Consider the following 15136-nt stretch of genomic DNA (forward strand, 5'->3'; position numbering starts at 1 on the left):
CATAGTCAATATGACTCTTTTGTTTTTTCTTCCAACTTGTATTAGGTTGGTGCAAAAGTAAGTGTGATTTTTGCTATGTTCAGGGCATATATGTGCAGGCTTGTTACATGGGCAAATTGTATGTTGCTGGGGTTTGGTGTACAAATGACTTTGTCACCCAGGTAATAATCATACAAACCAATAGGAAGATTTTCATTCTTCACACCCTCTTCCCATTCTCAACCTTCAAGTAGGCCCTGTGCTTATTGTTCTTTTTGTTTCCAAGTGTACTCATTGTTTAGCTCTCACTTATAAGTGAGAACATGTTGTATTTGGTTTTCTGTTCTTTAATTTGCTTGGGATTATGGCCTCCAGCTGCATCTATGTTACTGAAAAGGATGTGATTTCATTCCCTTTTATGGCTGCATAGTATTCCATGGTGTATATGCACCGCACTTTCTTTATCCAGTCCACTATTAATGGGCATCTAGGTTGATTCCATATCTTTTCTATTGTAAAAAGTACTGCAATGCACATATGACTGCATGTGTTTTTATAGCAGAACAATTTATATTCCATTAGGTATATACCCAGCAATGGGATTGTTGGGTTGAATGGTAGTTCTGTTTTAAGTTCTTTGAGAAGTCACCAGGCATGCCAGACTCCAAAAGCAATTGTAACAAAAACAAAAATTGACAAGTGGGATCAAGTTAAACTAAAGAGCTTCTACATAGAAAAAGGTGATCCTTGAGAGCATAACACAGTTTTGTTTCTTTTTCTTTCCATTCAAAGAGCTAGAAGTTTAATCTAGCAAAATGCGAAGCAACTCTTACCAAGACATGGCCACAAATAGACCATGCCACTGGTCATGAGGCTTTGGTTGAACTAACTTCACCAATTTTATATGTTGATTATTAGAATCTGAAAAAATGCTCTTATTATTTTGGGCGCATTGGCTTGTTTCAGAAAGTAGAAAGCAAAATGAAACCTGAGTAAAGGTAAGAGATACATGGTTTTTGTTCAGGGAAGCTAGTAACACACACTATGGTAATTTGTTGATATATCAATTTATGTTGATAGGTCTATAGGGTCTCAAGTACATTTATGCACATTTTGATAAATCTAAATTTTTTTAAAGACATGTACTATGAAAGTGCTCTTAGTGAGGATTTATTTGGGAGACAAAAGGAGGGAAAACAAATTCATTTATTTAGGGGTAAGTTTATATTTTATATAGCCTGGGTTTAAAAAATCCAGCACTACCTTTAAAAGTAACTAGTGATTCTTATCAGTAGAGGGGAACACAGACGAGTTACTCCTGGGGCATTTATAATTGTAAAAATTAGGGCATTCATGGACTCTTAAGATTTAATAGGACTGTGTTAGTGCAGATAAAAAAAGAGATTCAGGGCATTTAACCAGGCAGGACCCATGAGTCTGTGAATTAACACAACATTTTGGGGTCCTGGCTAACATTTTATCTTTGCATCCAACAGTCAGATTCTGTTCTGCAGCATTCCCTGATGGCTGATGGAAACTCAAGTTAAAAATAAAATCTGATTTATTATATTTTCTTACCATGGAATGAGAGTGAATCCTCAAAATAGTATCTGAGACTGAATATGATTTTTATTATACCTAGTTTCAAGGCTTTACTAATTGAAAATGAGTCTCATTGCTATCTTGTCGCTATTGGGAATCTCCATGTCCAATGAGCCTTTTACTTCCACTGAAGCAAGAATTGAAACTGTCTCTAAGGGGAAAAGATGGCTAATAATCACTGCCATTGAAAGACAATCTTAGTTGGATTTAAATGAAAACTAAATATTTTTTATTATCTGGTTCCAAATGCCATTCTGTCTTTCTTTCACAGTCATATTTAAATCTAAGAAGCCCAATTCATTGTTGTGTGTATGTATTTGTGAGGAAAGCATGTTTATAATATTTTCATAAAACATGAAAAATTCTGTCTTTGTCTTTTAGAGTAATATGACAAATAAAACACATCGACTCTAGCCAGAACATTGGCTTGACTGAAATATTACATGGTCACCCTGATGTGTATATATTGGTTTTTACTGTGTGTCTATGTACTCTCACCTACTATGATGATAAAATTTCTGTGCACTGTTAAAAGACACTTTCTTTCCTCAGACAAAATCTGTAACATTTATGCTGAGTGAAAAACATTAGAATTTTGGATACTCAAAATTTTTAGTTGGGTAGTAATCTTTATTTTAATCTTGGTTTTAACTACCAGCATAAAGTTTAATCAGCTTTTAAGAAAATGTGGACTGTTTTAAGTCTTTAGAAGCTCAAGATGAATGATTTTACACATTACAAAGTGTATGTGTGGGGATAATCAGGAGAGAAACACTGAATCTTCCTTAAAGGGATGTTGAAAAGCCATAGTTCTATTTTTAAGTATGACAGCTATTTAATGATATATTGAAGATTTTATATAAAAATTAACCTGACCATTCACAAATTATAAAATAATGGTTTATATTAGAAGTTAGTGAGAAAATGACTACAATACAGCATCATATAACACCATATAGGAGAAAAATCTTGACAATCCATAAAACATAAAACAGTAACAAGCAGAACACAAATTATTGAAATTAGGTTAAAGTCTCTCAAATTTGAAGAATTAAATAAAAGACACATGTGAGAACCAATGACTCAGAAGTAAGCTGGCAAAGTTAGATCATACAAATGGAATCCAAAAAATCAGGTCAAGCATTAGCAGTCAGTAGCAATCAAAATTCAAAACAGAAAATAAGACAATTAGGCTCATACATTTATAAAAGTCACAAAGCAGTTTAAATATATAAAATAGGCTGAGTGGCATGGCTCAAACTTATAATATCCGCACTTTGTGAGGCTGAGGCAGGATGATCACTTGAGGCCAGGGGTTCCAGACTAGCCTGGACAACATAGTGAGATCCTACTAATATACAAAAGTTTATTTCAAAACTAGCCAGGTGTGGTGGCTTGCACTTGTAGTCCTAGCTATTTGAGAGGCTGATTTAGGAGGCCTCCTTGAGCCTAGGAGTTTGAGGCTGCAGTGAGCTATGATTATGATTGTATATGAATATACACATATATGAGAGACACATATATGTTTGCATATATGTATATTTGTATATATGTATGTAATATATACACATATATAGTATGTATGTTTATATATGCATGCATATATGTATATATGTTTATATATGCATGCATATATGTATATATACACAAGTATATATAAAATGATAAACGTGTATTAGTAAAATCTGTTATGAATTCAAGAGGAATGAATTGATATCCAAATATAGCCTAGAAATTTAATACATCATTACTAGATTATGAAATAAACTGAAAAAATAAATAATATAGAACATTTGAAAAATATGGCCAATAAAATGTAATTAAAATCTATACATCAAAATTTTGCCTATACACAGAATATACATAATTTTCTAATATCCACAGAATATTTTATATTTGTTTTATATTTTGCAATCAATAATATTTTGGTAAATTTTACTAAAAGCACACAAAAATTAATCATTCTTTGACAAACTAGTGTAAGAAGTTTTAAAGAAAAAATGTGAATAGCCTATTTAAAACAATTGTCCCCAAACAAATAATGAAGAATGAGGACTCAGGCAATTGAGACTGAGGAGATCTTGAAAGGTCTTTGTTAGTTTTTATTTATCTAATGCTGTGTCTACCTAATTATATCAGATGAATATTGGGGTTGGTAGAGATATATAGGAGGATGCATAAGTATAGAAGAAAAGGAGAAGGCATTTGAGATGCTGAGGATGTTAATAATGGCAAATTTGTTTTTCAAAAATAGTAAAAGTTGATGTCTAGTAATATACTCATTTAAAAATTTTTTTTTCTCTCTTTTCCTGAGGAACCTCAAGTGTGTCAGCTGTGAAGCATGTACTGTATTCTTCTGGTGGAAATTAGCATGGCCACTACATCACAAATGGATATTATCGCAAAAGTTAATTGGATTACTAGTTCTGTTTAAAGATAAAGAATCAGACATGTGCAATTATCTTCTATCACCTCTGCTTAGTGAGATTCAACTTTCTTTTTCTTTACTATGAATAAAACAAACTAAAAATTCACAAAGATATACAAAATGCACGTGTATAGAAGTGGATGGTAAAGTTAAAAAAAACAGAGACAAAATTTTGGATGGAGAAGTGCTAACTAATTTAGCAGAATTTATGATGCATGCCTGTGGAGGAGGATACTAGTAGAAGAGAGCCAGCTTATTCCACAAAACTGCTAAAAGGCCAAACTCCTATACAGGCTGCAAGGAGCAGGATTAAAACTGTGGATACTAGTTGAAGCTTATGTTCAGGGCAAGTAAATTCCCCTTCCTCACCTTGTGCAGCCATATATTCCCCACTCTCCCTTAAAAGAGATTAGATATTTATCCCCTCTACTCTGCCATAGTTTTGGCAGTGGTTCTTATTCTCCACCCTCCAAACTCCTGTCAGATTGTGCCTTCTACACAGCTCGAAGATCTAGGCTGCGGTCATACTTCCTCCTTCTCAGGCCTGCAGTTGGTAATGGCTTCTCAGCCATCATTAGTCTCCTGATGCTTCCCTTGCCAATGTCCAAACATCTATAAATTATCTTTTCATTAAACTCTGTTTAAGCCCTTTGATTATAAATGTATTTGTCTCCGTCTGGGACCACGATTGATACATCAGAGAACAGACAAAATCTTCAAAAAACTGTAATTGAATAATATCCTCAGGGAGAAAACAGAAGGTTATTCTTGTCCAAACAACAACAACAACAACAACAACAACAACCACCCAAAAAAAAACCTCCCCCCCCCAAAAAAAAAAACAGTATCAGGAAGAACACAAAGTACAGAAAATATTGTAAAGGTTAGGACAAAATATAAAAATATAGAAAATCAATGAAATAATTTAAGGGACTAAGATACTAGTACTGCTGTACCATGCCACAAAGGCTTATGGGAATCCAGCAGAGTGAAAGATAAAGGAAAAACACTAAGTGCATGCTATGGTCTAAATATTTTTGTCTTCCCAAATTCATATGTTGAAATTCTAACGCCCAAGTTGATGGTATTAGGATGTGACATGTTTGAGAGGTGGTTAGGTCACGGAGGCAGATTCCTCATGAATAAGATTAGTGCCTTTAGAGGAAAAGTCTGAGAGAGACCATTCACCTTCTCCACCACATAAGGACACTATGAGAAGGCGTCATCTATGAACCAGGAATTTTGCCCTTACCAATGACTGAATCAGCTGGTTCCTAGATGATGTACTTCCTAGCCTTCAGAACTGTGACAATTCATTTTCTGTTATTTATAAGTTACCCAGTTCATAGTATTTTGTTATAGCAGCCAAAATGAAGTAATATTGTACAACTTTGTGAAATTTCAGGAGCCTAAAAATAGAGAAGAAACCTTAAAAGTTTCCTGAGAAATGAAGAGAAATTAAAAGATATCATATACAAATAAATATCTGAAAGTTATTAGATATTTCATAGGAACACAGGATGCTAGAAATCAATGGAGCCATGCCTTCAAAATTCTGAGGGAAATGGTTCACGTTTTGTGTATAAATTTGTGTAAAATTAAGTTTGAGGGTAGAACAGATATACATAAAGATGTGGCAAGATTGTCACTTTCCAGGCAACCTTGATTCAAAAACCTAATATATACTATGTTCCAGCATTTTATATCAGACAAATGAAACAAAATAAGTAACAGAAAATAAGACATTCAATAACCATTTGGCCAAACATAGAAGAATAGCAAAGTGAAGTTTCATTGCTAGGAGCCATAAAGTAAATCTCATGAAGAGTTAAAAAAAGATAAGCATAATAAAATTATGCAAATAATAAACAAGGACATTATTTACTGGGCAGAAGGTGGTGAGGTTATAAGAAAAGGAAAGCTCACTGTAGTATAATACTTGGCTGTGCCAAACATCAGCATATGCCATTTATAATGGTTTATACTTTGCCCGTTGCTTTTCAAACAATGGACCTAATTTTGGGGATGATCAAGCAAAACAATCAGGGTTGATGTAAGATAGGTAAATCCTCATTCTTCGTAACAAAAAGTCAGTGATAATTTTGGAAATGAATACATAAAAACAGTAAAACACACTTTTTACTTGGAAGTATGAATATTGAAATATAGAAGAAACTCCTGAAAATATATAGGTAATTACCTTTGAAATAAAGTAGGATTTGGAGAGGATGAGTATGTCTCTCTCTAATTTTCTAATAAAATTACAGATGACTTTGATATAAAATCCAGTGCAAAAATGCAACAAACACAATAGTTGTATGAACACAAACACAAGAATAGGCAATATGTGACTAGAAGAACCACACTGGCGAAGAAAAAATTCTGGGTGTTGCCAACCAACAACTACACTAAATGGATTGTAGCACCTTTAGCATCTGGTGGCAACCTTGGTGGTGTTTGAAGTACACTGAGAGCCACACAGGTGTTTTTCATGTAACTATAAGTAAATTCATTTCAAACAACAACATAGGCCTTATGTCTTCGGACACACAAAGCACAAGTTCCACAAGGTCACATGGCACCCCTGTATTTTCAATTCTGCTTTTTCTGATGCTCTAAAAAACAATAAATGTTTTATTCAAACTGCATCTATGTAGCTTCTCAGTCATGGCATCACTGGCCATGTTTATCTGAGACTAAACGTCATCATGGTTTACGTTCTCTCTGTCCTAATAGAGAATTACTCTTGGTGAGAACATCAAGCATGCTCTGCCTGTATCACATTGCTCTTGGATGTGTTATGAATGAGTCTGAGGCCCATTCTGAGGGCACAATGTTCTGTCCATATGCATTAAGAGTAAATGCTTCAGTTACTGGGAGAAGTTCATATGTTCCATTATTTTAAGCTGCAAAGTGTGGGATTTTTTACTGACCTATTTTGAAAGTATGCTTACTCAATAAAAATTGCTAGTGATTTTGCAGTGTTCTTCAAATCATAAGGCATAAAGCTAGATGTTTTTAATTGCACTTTAGCATCTTGTAAGGAAATGCTCTCAAGCCTCAGGCAAATGGTAAGCTGTTGACATTCCCTTTGGAAAAACTTCATTTGATTATAGTAGTATTTCTCTTCTCCTAAATATTAAAATAAAGCAAGCTGAAGTTTCTAAGCTTTATAGAAACTATCACAGAGAGTTTTGTCTTTCCTTTTTAACATATTGGACAAAAACTGAGCTTAATGTATAAAAGGCTACTTTCAGCAAAGCTGCTCATGTGCTATTCCAAAAGAAGTTGGTCTCTCCTTGGAAAGGATCCTAGAAAACTGAATTGGAGGCAGATTTTTTGGCTACCTTCGCACATGAATTTCTTCAGAGTAGTGGCAGAAATCAATGGTTTCCTTAAATAAAGCACTCCAGGGACAGAAGAAATCATAGCCTGGCTCAGTTCCTGGAATTTGTGTTTTTGCTTGTATGATCATTCCTTAGCAAGTACTTTCAAAGTCAAATCCCTTTTTCTACATTTATAATCAAAAGGAATAAGAACCTAAACTCAGATATAAAATTCTGATGCTTAAAGTAATTCTCATCCTGGTGTTATCAAATCTTCATTTTCTAGTCTCTGATCTATGGCAGCTGAACTTATGCCAGATTAACAAAACCAGCAGTAAACCACTCAATTTCTGAGCTTATTAAAATTATTCCATATTTTAGTGTATGTGAATGCATCTCTGCATGAGTTTTATGAGTTCTTTATAAGCCGTTAGGTCTTCTTTTTTTTTTTTTCTTTTCCTCTGGTTTGTTTTGTCTTCCTTATTTTAACTCATTTATTCACACTTAATTCATTCATTTATTCATTAGGCAAAACTTTATAAATACTTAATATTTATCACTCACCATAGCTAAGTGCTAAGAAATTGGAGGTTTAACTTTATTTCTGCATCTTTATTTTGAACTTTTTTGAGACATTAGTGGTACATCTTAGTAAAATTTTCTAAGTTCCATCCAGGCACTTGGGTAAAGTTTCCAAATATTACTCAGCTTAATATGGCTGTCCTTAGGTAAAAGACAATGATACATAACAAAAAATAATCAATGTTGATAACCTAATAATAATCTTATTAGCTAACATTTATTAAGTGATACTAAATGGTTTCACCTATTTTAGCTTTTCTGATCCTCAGTAAACCCAGGAAAACTGAGAAGTTGTGGGACTTGACCCAAATTGCACAGCAAGTGATGGTGGTAGTAGAACTCTGGTTGTCCAACTCAAGAACTCATTCTTTTCAAGACAACATTGTATGGTACTGCAATAATAATGACATAATGTTGACTGAACCATTACTTCATGGTCCTGGACACAGTGGTATGATAATTAGAGCTTTTATACATTACAATGAAAAGCTATACACATATATTTGTAATTTTAAAATGCTCAAGAGTAAAAACAATTACAAACATTTATTGAGCACTTTCTGTATGCAAGGCATATGTAGTACCTTATACTATATGCACAATTACCCTCTGCAGCAGGTATTATTATTACCTGCATTTAACAAATGAGATATTTCAGGTTCTGAGTTCTTTGGTAACAGGTACAGGGGTTTACAATGGGTAGCAGTGCTAGAATTTGCTTTTAATTTGCTTGTTTCCAGAAACTTGTTTTAATTGGTATGCTTTACTTCCTCTCTTAAAAAAAAAAAGTGAAAACCATTTATACCTTATCAAAATAGGCCATTTAGATACATATTGTTGGTGGTGAATTAGATTGCATTGAATAAGGACAAGTTTCTGACAATTATAAAGCAGCGATATTCAGGAAGAATTTTTTTTATTTAGTTGCATACTAGTTATTATTTCAGGAATAATATTTTAAAAATCTAGTTTTTAAACTCTAGCAAATAATGCATATTTTTACCTGTAAGGGTTGGCTTTTTTTTTTTTTTTTTTTTGACAGCATCTCACTGTGTTGCCCAGGCTGGAGTGCAGTGGCACAATCTTGGCTCACTGCAACCTCGGCCTCCTGGGTTCAAGCGATTCTTCTGCCTCAGCCTCCCAAGTAGCTGGCACTACAGGTGTACACCACCAAGCCTGGCTAATTGTTTTGTATCTTTAGTGGAGATGGGTTTCACCATATAGGCCAGGCTAGTCTTGAACTCCAGACCTCAAGGGATCCACCTGCATTGGCCTCCCAAAATGCTGGGATTACAGGCATGAGCCACTGCGCCTGGCCTACGGTCTTGCTATTAATATTATTCAAATTAAAATATTTATAACACAACAATGTTTTTCAAAAATGTTTTCATATGATTGTTTAGATTCCAGAGTGGTGACATAGGAGAAATTTTAGGGGAGACAGGGAAACCACAGGGTGGGGCCAATAGTTCCCTACCCAACTCTTCCTATTATCTCCAATCCAGGTCTCAAACACAAGAGGCTATCCTTTAATTATTTCATACTGTAGCTATCTACATAACACCTTGTTTAAAAAAAAAAAACTCTCTGCAAATTTGTGGTATGGCTATTTAGTTCTTCATGATTGAGTACGCTTGATACATATTAAAGTATGTATCTTAAGAAGCTTCAGAGTAATACTTTGGAAAATCATAACCTTTTTATTTTCTAATAACCAGGTCTATGCTATTTCTTATAGGTCAGAAAGCACTAAAGTGAGTTTTTTCTTGCCTTTAAGTCTAAAGGAGTCTTTCCTGTGTTCTGCCCTCTGTGTGTTCGAATGAGAAAACCAGGCAAAATAGGTCTATTTCACCAGAGACCGGTGTGATCAGATCACATTAATATCTACGTGATTACCTGCACCATCTATGCCTTGGCACTGTGATAAAATCACAGGGAGAGAGAAGGAAACTCTCATTGACTGAAATTGATTTTCTGTTATCTCATCAGAATAGGGGCTAGAAATGTAAATTAAGTTGAGATATAGAAAATAAAATTATATGTCTTGCATACCTGAGTTATTGGCAGAGATTCCTGTATGCTGCAATTGGAATATATGACTATAATTGAGGGAAGGTTCTGTCCCATAGAAAAAAAAGAGTAAGTTTCACCAGAGTCATGCTCCTCCACTCTATTCCCGACTTTGGTTTCAAGTTAGATTTATATTGTGATTTGATCACACAGTCCCTGAGAAAAGGTGAGGTATGCTGTGGTATTAAGGATGCTTTGTGAACAGTGGTTAATGGTCACCAGGTTTCTGCTTCCAGAAATGTCTGGAGTAGTGTGGGGGTGCCAGGGTGTCAGCTGAACTGGAAAAATGCAAGATCAAATAGAACAGCCCTGACTCTGACTACAATTTAAATATTCGCTATGGCTCCCATCTGAGTTCCTCAAAATTTCATCCTGGCTAGTTCCCCACAAATCCTCTCTATAGACAATTATAAGTAGCTATATTAGTCCATTCTCATGCTGCTAATAAAGAGATACCCAAGACTGGGTAATTTATAAAGGAAAAAAGTTTAATTGACTCACAGTTTAGCATGGCTATCACGAGAATAGCATGAGGGAAACCACCTCCATGATTCAATTACCTCCCATGGGGTTCCCTCCACCAAATGAGAATTATGGGAACTACAATTTAAGATGAGATTTGGGTGAGGACACAGCCAAATCATATCATTCTATCCCGGGGCCCTCCCAAATCTCATGTCCTCACATTTCAAAACTCAATTATGCCTTTCCAACAGTCCCTCAAAGTCTTAGCTCATTCCAGCATTAACCTAAAAGTCCAAATCCAAAGTCTCATCTGAGACAAGGCAAGTTGCTTCTGCCTATAAGCCTATAAAATCAAAAGAAAGTTAGTTACTTCCTAGATAAAATGGCGGTAAAGGGACTGGGTAAATACACTTGCTCCAACTGGGAGAAATTGGTCAACCAGAACAAAGTCCAAAATCCAACAGGGCAGTCATTAAACCTTAAAGTTCTGAAATGATCTCCTTTGAAGCCATGTCTCACATCTGAGTCACACTGATGCAAGAGGTGAGCTCCCACAGCCTTGGGCAGCACTGCCCCTGTGGCTTTGCAGGGTACAGCAACCCCTCCTGGCTGCTTTCAGGGGCTGGTGTTGAATGTCTGTGGCTTTTCCAGGCACACAGTGCATGTTGTTGGTGGATCTACCATTCTGGGGTCTGGAGGACAGTGTCTTTCTTCTCACAGCTCCACTAGGCAGTGCACAAGTGGGGATTCTGTGTGGGGTCTTTGACCCCACATTTCCCTTCTGCACTGCCCTAGCAGAGGTTCTCCATGAGGGCTCTGCCCCTGAAGCAAACTTCTGCCTAGACATCCAGGCATTTCCATACCTGGCGGAGGTATGAAAGATTTCACACCTAGATTTCATACCTCTGAAATCTAGGCAGAGCTCCCCAAACCTCAGTTCTCGACTTCTGTGCATCCACAGGCTCAACACTATGTGGAAACTGCCAAGACCTGGGGCTTACACCCTCTGAAGCCACAGCCAGAACTGTACCTTGTGACTTTGAGCCACCGCTACAGTGGCTGGAATGCAAGGCACCAATTCCCTAGGCTGCACATAGCCAGGGGAGCCTGGGCCTGGCCTATGAACCATATTTTCCTCTTAGGTCTCTGGGCCTGTGTTGGGAGGACCTGCCGTGAAGGTCTTTGACATGCCCTGGAGATATTTTCCCCATTGTCTTGGTGATTAGCATTCAGCTCCTTGTTACTTATGCAAATTTCTGTAGCAGGCCTGAATTTCTCCCCAGAAAATGGGTTTTGGTTTTCCATTAACTTCTGTGCATCCACAGGCTCAACACCACATGGAAACTGCCAAGATTTGGAGCTTACACCCTCTGAAGCCACAGCTAGAGCTGTATTTTGTGACTTTGGGCATCAAAGGCTGCATCATCAGGCTGCAAATTTTTCAAACTTTTATGCCCTGCTTCCTCTTGAATGCCTTGCCACTTAGAAATTTCTTCTGCCAGATACCCTAAATCATCTCTCTCATGTTCAAAGTTCCACAGATCTCTTGGGTAGGGACAAAATGCTGCCAGTCTCCTTGATAAAGCATAGCAAGAATCACCTTTATTCCCGTTCCCAATAAGTTCTTCATCTCCATCTGAGACCACCTCAGCCTGGACTTCCTTGTCCATTTCACCATCAGCATTTTGGTCAAAGCTATTCAACAAGTCTCTAGGAAGTTCCAAACTTTCCCACATTTTTCTTTCTTCTTCTGAACCCTCCAAACTATTTCACCCTCTCCCTGTTACTCAGCTTCAAAGTCGCTTCCAAATTTTCAGGTATCTTTACAGCAGCACCTCACTCTCTGTGGTACCAACATACTGTATTAGTCCATTCTCACACTGCTAATAAAGACATACCTGAGACTGGGTATTTATAAATGAAAGAGGTTTAATTAACTCACAGTTCAGCATGGCTGGGGAGGCCACAAGAAACTTAAAATCATGGTGGGAGGGGAAGTAAACATGTCCTTCTTCACATGGCAGCAGGAAGGAGAAGAACGAAAGCAGTGCAAAAGGGGAAGCCCCTTAAAAAAACCCTCAGATCTCATGAGAACTTAATATCATAAAAATAGCTTGGAAGAAACTGTCCCTGTGATTCAATCACCTCCTACTGGCTCCCTCTCATGAACGTGGGGATTATGAGACCTACAATTCAAGATAAGATTTGGGTGGGGACAAAGCCAAATCATATCAGTGGCTATGGTTGAAGGGGAGGGCAATTTAGGATGATGTCATTTCTCATTAGTATAACTCTTAAATTCTCAAGCAGAAATAAATGTTAATTTTGTCTTTCATATCTAGGGAATTTTTTTTAATTAAATACATTCTTCTAGTAAGGTCAGGCTGACAAGTAACAATTTATCTTTGGCTCATGAATCATTTAAAGATAATCCACTTCCTAAATGCTAAACACAATCAGTATGCTATTTACTCTTCTAAAAAATCAAAATGCACAGATTAAGAGCTTGCTCTTTTTCTCTTTCTCAAAACTAGGATACAAAAATAAAAATAATTACCAATCTTTTGTAATAACTTGGAAACTGCTGATTAGTGTTTTCAAATATTTCAGGGAGGGAGGGAAGAAGAGAGAGAGCGCATTTTTTTGTTTGGGGTGTGTGTGTGTGTGTGTGTGTGTGTGTGTGTGTGTGTAGATCAGTGGTTCTCAAACAGGGATTGTGATTTTTGCCCTCTCCATCCTCCCCATCAAGAAACATTTCACAACAACTGGAACGATTTTGGCTCCTCCCAACTGAGGGAAGGGGTAGAATCCAGAGTTGCAGCTAAACATCCTACAATACAAAGGACAGCACCTTACAACAAATAATTATCTAGCCCCAATGTCAATAGTGCTGATCTAGATGATTGACAGATAGATAGATAGATAGATAGATAATAGATAGATAGATAGACAGATAGATAGATAGACGACAGACAGATAGACTTTTTTTTTTCCTAATAAAGACATTTAAAGGGTGCCCATTGAAGGGAAGACTTCATGTTACTCGAAACATATTACCTTCTTTGTTTTGAGAACAGTCACTCAATTGCCCCATTCCATTAGGCAAATAAGTGTGGGGCATCTGTGCAGTGCTGAAAGGGATACAGAAACGCCAAGGGCCTATCCCTCTTGGAATATGGATAAGCATGTATGTTCTACTTTGTAGCAAGAAATAAGGCAATGGTGGACAAGGGTTGTTAGGTCATATTGCTATTTTAAATCTGCTGAGGACCTTCGTACCTTACAACCTTATGGTATTTGGTCAATTGGAATGGCTGGGATGCCTCAGGGAGGAAACATGGAACTTTCTGTTGTGAAGCCTCAATAGGTTGAGTACAAAAATATTTTCTTAGTGTTATCTTTGAATCCTCTTTTGCTTTTTTTATTAGAAGAGTCTCAGAAGTAATCTTCACATGATTATTATTATCACATTAGTGTAATAGACCCTATTAATACATTTGGTCTTAATTGTTCTTAGAACGATGGAGTGAGAGGTTAATTATTATGAGCATAATGTCTATGTTAATCTTGTGCTACCACTTGGTTTAATATTCCTGTCACCTTACAAGTGTATCTGAGAGTATTCATTACTTTCATTTGTAGTGTAGATTTTTCCTTCAGAATAATAATGTGCATAATAAATAGTTCATTTTATGTAGATAACATTTTATAAGTGTCTTTTAAAATGTAATACATGTCTATTAGGACTATAGGCATATAAAATACTTTCTTTTTTATTTTTTGGTTTTTCTTTTAGATAATTTTGTTTTGAAAATGTTGAATGCCTGTTTTGTAAATATTTAATTCATTTATTCATTCATTCAATCAATCACTCAGTAAGGATTTACTGATTTTTCTGCAAAGCATTTTGTTAGATCTTGAGAATATAAAAAAGAATAAGCGAAGTTTTCACTCTCAAAGTACTCAGATTTTAATTTTAGAGTATTTTCTCTTCATGGATTAACAATTATTGATATGAAAACTGATTGCAAAGGAAGTCAATTCAATTGTATAACCACTTTCATTTCAAGTAAGATGTCACATGCTATACAGATTAATTTGAAACCATCAAACCTAGACCATTAAGCAATTTAATTTCCTAGTTGTAAAATCAATGTCCATTTCAAATTCAGCCAGCTAAACATTTTAACTATAAGTTTAGTATATTCAAATTGAAATATACACAATGTTTCTAATTAGTTCTAATTACTGACAGACATGTAGTAGGTAGTGTTTCCTAACATTATAGAATCGTCATGCCTCTTGAGGTGATATAATACCAACAGAGGAATCGCTTTCCTTTCACAGGTATGTTAAGAAACCAAATTCTTGGCCAAAGCAGGCGGATCACAAGGTCAAGAGTTCCAGACCAGCCTAGCTAACATGGTGAAACCCTGACTCTATTAAGAATACAAAAATTAGCCAGGCGTGGTGGCGTGTGCCTGTAATCCCAGCTACTCAGGAGGCGGAGGCAGGAGAATTGCTTGAACTCGGGGAAGGCAGAGGTTGCAGTGAGCCGAGATCATGCCACTGCACTCCAGCCTGGACGACAGAGCAAGACTCCATCATGAGGGAAAAAAAAATTCTTTAGAGTTGCCAATGAGATCACCAATGGCAAGCTTTATATAATTCTGAATGGGTCACG

At 36.2% G+C, this 15136-nt stretch overlaps 1 long non-coding RNA gene across 1 annotated transcript in view; it reads right to left on the reverse strand.

Moving 5' to 3' along the window:
* Positions 1-15136, reverse strand: part of LOC134810237 (uncharacterized) — a 52093-nt gene that overhangs the window by 21498 nt on the left and 15459 nt on the right. The gene's annotated exons all lie outside the window — the stretch shown is intronic.

This window comes from Pan troglodytes, chromosome 5 (genome assembly GCF_028858775.2).
Source record: "Pan troglodytes isolate AG18354 chromosome 5, NHGRI_mPanTro3-v2.0_pri, whole genome shotgun sequence".
Classification (NCBI taxonomy): domain Eukaryota; kingdom Metazoa; phylum Chordata; class Mammalia; order Primates; family Hominidae; genus Pan; species Pan troglodytes.